Source organism: Nannospalax galili, unplaced genomic scaffold (assembly GCF_000622305.1).
Source record: "Nannospalax galili isolate Female #2095 unplaced genomic scaffold, S.galili_v1.0 scaffold519, whole genome shotgun sequence".
Lineage (NCBI taxonomy): Eukaryota > Metazoa > Chordata > Mammalia > Rodentia > Spalacidae > Nannospalax > Nannospalax galili.
In genome coordinates, this window is record NW_008343553.1 from 320,042 (window position 1) to 325,099 (window position 5,058).

At 36.4% G+C, this 5,058-nt stretch overlaps 1 pseudogene across 1 annotated transcript in view; it reads left to right on the forward strand.

Annotated features, from left to right (window-relative positions):
- Positions 1-268: 268 nt before the first annotated feature.
- The window catches only part of LOC103739358, a 10,132-nt pseudogene continuing 5,342 nt past the window's right edge, over positions 269-5,058 (forward strand). Inside the window, exons 1-2 of the transcript XR_607495.2 lie at positions 269-1,049; positions 2,130-2,278. The product of XR_607495.2 is annotated as a UDP-glucuronosyltransferase 2B1-like (transcript). The remainder of the gene's footprint in view (positions 1,050-2,129; positions 2,279-5,058) is intronic.

The window sequence follows — 5,058 nt, forward strand, 5'->3', positions numbered from 1 at the left end:
ACAATTTTTGACAGGACCCTGAAATATTATCATTAAGAGAGGTGACTTGCACAGAAAACTTTATTATATCTTAGTGAATAGAATACAGTCCAAAAAGAAAGTAGGCAAACAAACTTTCAACATCTTCAGTTCAAGCTCCATGTATTTATTTACATGTGAAATCAGGTGATCAAGCTTATCATATTATTCCTGCACTTTGAATTGTAGAAGTTATGTGTTAACTTCTTGATTGATTTGTCGTTACATATAAACATGGAGGGCTGCAGAGAGGAACAGCAAATGCAGAAAGAATTGCATTGCAGCATGATGTCCGTAAAATGGTCTTCAGTCCTGCTCTTGACACAGCTGATATGCTACTTCAGATCTGGAACTTGTGGAAAAGTGCTGGTGTGGCCCATGGAATACAGTCATTGGATGAACATAAAGATAATCCTGGATGAACTTGTTGAGAGAGGGCATGAAGTAACTGTTCTGACATCTTCAGCTTCCGTCCTTATTGATCTCATCCATCCTTGTTGATCCCAGCAAATCATCTACTATAAAATTCCAGATATACCCTACATCAATGAGTAAAGATGATCTGGAATATATATTTACAGACTTGGTAAAAGAATGGACAAGTAGTTATGCAAAAAAATCATTTTGGAAATATTATCCACAATTGCAAAAATCCCTTTATAAATATTCTGATACTATTGAAAATTTATGCAAAGCAGTAGTTAGGAACAAGAGTCTTATGAAGAAACTACAGGAATCAAAGTTTGATGTTGTTCTCGCAGATGCAATTGGTCCCTGCGGTGAGCTGCTGGCGGAGGTATTTAAAATACCCCTCGTGTACACTCTTCGCTTCTCTATTGGATATACTTTTGAAAAGTATGGTGGGGGACTTCCGTTCCCTCCTTCCTATGTGCCGGTAATTTTCTCAGAATTAAGTGACCGGATGACATTTGTGGAGAGGGTAAAGAATATGATGCATGTTTTATACTTTGACTTTTGGTTCCAAACATTTAATGAAAAGAAGTGGAATCAGCTTTACAGCGAAGTTCTAGGTAAGCTCTGTCTTTCATTGTTACTTTGAAACTCAGACTAGTTCCACGAACATGAGTGTTTCTGAATTAATATGAAACTAGAAGAAAGTGACTGTTAATTATGAATTGAAAAAACAATAGAAGTTAATCAAGCAATCTCAGAAACAAAGAGACACCATAGAGTTGTTCAGAATACTCCAGAAATTAAAATCAATATTTCTACAAATTGAGCCAAAGAGAATTTCTCTAAAGAATTACTTGTGGTTTACCTTGTGTGTTATGTCAATAAAAGTAATTATAAATGTCTAAATATTTTAATGATCATAGATATGAGCATTGAGAACTTCTTTTCCTCCACCACTATCAACATCAGGGCAAATATTTCACTTCGCAAATCAGGTACTTCACGTATAAATTGACTATTTAACTGTAATATCATGAAATATCCTTCACAATTGAGCATTTGTTTTAAGATCAGAAAGAGAGTTCTGTGTATTTAGGTTATTTAGAATTTCAGACTTCACAAATTGACAGCAATCATGTTTTAAACCTTAAATCCTTGCTACATAATGGATATGCTTTATTACTTTTTGCTTTCAAAATTCCTCTCCAATAAATAAAATACAACCTAAAGTATGGATAAGCAAAATTTGAATATGAATAATTTTTGAAACATTTACCACTGTATTCAAGTTAATATTACTAAACTCCTATGATGAACAAATTATAATAGTAGCTATATGGAATTCAATGACATTCTCCAAGTTATCACAATATGAAGAATCAAGTATCAAGGACAGGGCATCTATATTGTAAAAATTAGATGAAATATTCTGTGAAAACTATTTTTTAAAATATAAGATTCATTCAGTATAACATGGAGTTCCTAAATTAACAGCTGTTATTTTGAAGCTGTGATACAATTTAATTAATGTATGTATAGTTTAACATTTGTATTCGTATATATAGATATATTAATCAAAATGCAAATATTTGAAGACCTTGTTTGTATTATTTCAGATCACCTACAGAAATCAAATGCTATATTCTAGACATCATTCTCACATTATTCTGCATTTTGTATTTTTTGTTTTGCTCCAGGGAGACCCACAACAATATTTGAGATGATGGGAAAAGCAGATATGTGGCTCATTCGAACATATTGGGATTTAGAATTTCCTCGTCCCCTCTTACCAAATTTTGAATTTGTGGGAGGACTTCACTGCAAACCTGCCAAACCTCTGCCTAAGGTAACACCACACCTTTCCTTGTTTGCATTCCTCTGTAATTTTCAGAAAATGATATTGCTTCTCTTGTTTGGGCTGTTTACTTTACAAGTGAGATATAAAAATTGCACTACAGCATTCTTTCTATTATAGACTCATATATTCCAATACTATGACAAGTCCCTGGATTTCTGTTCTGTCAAGCAGGTAAATTAGTATCCTTTTAGGATATTGTCAGTTATACTAGGAATTTCATGTGCAACTGCTAAAAAATTATCAGTTTATTCAAGAATATAATTTAGATCTCTACTATGTGCTAGTGTGCAAAAGAACAAAGAAGCATTGATTTATGCACCATATAGAATGTAATCTACTTGGATAAACCATGAAAAATAATAAAGTTTGTGAGTAGTGTTATCATGAAAATTGCTATGTTCAGGAAACAATGAAAAGAGATCACAGAGTCCTTGCTTAGTTATGTTGAGACCTGAGCATGGTCCAGGGTGAGTGAAAGAATGAGAGAAAGAGAGGAATAAAAGCAGATAGAAGTGCAAAGACTGCTTCAAGAAAAAATTTCAACTGGGTTTTTCATTTCATATTGGAAATCTTAATCAAACTTTGACAACTGCCGTATCCATGACCTCCATACACACCCCCAACAGGATTTAATACATTCATATATATATATTAAGTTCATTCACTGGAGCCTAGTTAGCCTATGTAGATTCACTCACTTAAAGAAATCTACTCTCCCTCACCCGGCAGTAATCAGTTGCCAATATTTCTAGTACAAAATTTGAAGCCTGCCTCCCATTTCCTTCATTCTATTCTGGGGTTTTGTCTGGTTGAGTTGGCCTGGATCTTGTCCTTGCTGTCACCTAGAAAGGTCATATGAACAATTTCCGAGCAGTCTGAAAGCCTCTGTTTGTTTATGCTCATGCACCAGCCCTGGCTCTTACATTCTGTTTCCCCTCTCTTCCACAATGGTCCCTGAGCTGTTGGTGGGTAAGGTTTACTATTGGAGTTCTACCCATGGACATTGTAGCCTCCCATTCTACAAAACTTAGCTGGGTGTGGCCTTCTGTGTGTATCACACTCTTGTTTGAGGAAGATTTGCTGCTGAGAGTTGATGGCTGTATTAGTCTTCTCTGTGTGCCCTGTTCATCTATGTTTTATGAGTCAGGCATAGAGGTTCAACTGTAGATGTGTCATTTAGGGCTGGACATCTTTCAGACATATAATCTCTATGTTTGACCAGTTGTGGAACTTTGTAACAGCCTCCATCTGTTACATAAAGGAGATTCTTTGATGAGTGGTGTACTGTATTCTTGTCTATAAATATAATAATCCATATTTAGCATCTCAGAGATCTATGACCTCTTCAGCCAAGTGCATTTGGCTATATTTACACTGCTATTTATGAGTTTCTTACCATTTAAAGGGCTTTAAATCCAGGTAGATAGCTGTTGATTACCACCTAGGTAAAGGTTTCACTACTGCACCAGTAGAGCTAGTTTGATGTGTGGGCCATTGTGGTTATTGGGCCCTGGATATGGGTTGGACAATTGATTGATTTTTTCCCTTTTAGCAGCTTGCATATAAAACTATAAGTGCTGGTCTTCAGGGAGAAGGCATCCAGATTAGTTCCAACTCCATTGTTTCAAGTCCTATATCTGAAATATGTTCTATCATCTGTAATTTGGCTTTACCTTCATGTTCTGGGAGGTGAAATAAAGGGCTAAGGCAACAGTGTATAATAGTTTGGAGTCTCTTGGCTCACCCTAACCAACAACTCAGAGGGAGGTTTCTCCTATCTGGTACTGTGTTCCTTTGTCCTCAGCCTTCAGGTAGACACTTTCAGTCATGTTCAGATATTTAATGTGTATTTTTCAGGAGGGGTTGAATCTAGTTAATAAACTTATTTCTGAATTTTTTATGCTCCCTAAGCTTATTTATCCCTCCTATCTGTCTCCCTGTCCAAGCCTCCCTCCTCCCTCCCCAGTTTATGTCTCCCCAGTCTCTTGAGTTCCTTCTTCCCCTTACCTCCCAAGCTTCTTTGTTAAGTACCCCTCTCCTGCCTTTCCAGTTGAATAGCCCCATTTTCCCCATTTCCTCATTGGTAACATCTGTTTCCTACTTTCTCCCTGTCTTGGGCTTTTTCTTTCCCTTTATCTCTGTACTTGCTCTTCCATTGTCCTGGCTCTTTTTCTGACAAGAGAAATAATGTCCTGGAAGCTTCATTCCTCTTGACAAACTTTGATACTGAAAGAAGTTTCCATGCAGGCAGCTAGGGGTCAACAATAGCTTAGACTTACATAAAAATAGTAAGCAAAGGGGGCTGGAGAGATGGTTCAGTGGTTAAGAACGCTGACTGTTCTATGCAGAAGACCCAGGTTTGAATCCAAGCACCCACAAGGCAGCTAACAACTGTCCAGTTCCAGGGAATCTGAGAGCCTCTTCTGTCCTCCGTGGCCATTGCATGACCTGGGTGCACTTATCTACATGCAGGCATAACACTGATACATATCAAATAAAAATAATATATAAAATATTTTTTAAAATAGCAAAAGTAACAACCTGTCAGGGAAGCTGTGCCCAATGGTGACTTTCACTTCCCTTCTACCATCAGGAGCTTTGACTGGTATTTTTATTTGGTTTCAACATTTCAAACAAATTAGGAAATACTGTTTTTTTGTATGGTTTATTGCTTCATGAGATATGCTTTAATTTCTGTCATTTTCCTGAAGATGACATGGTCTCATTATTGGTTATGGGTGAATAATACAACATTATGTAAATATACT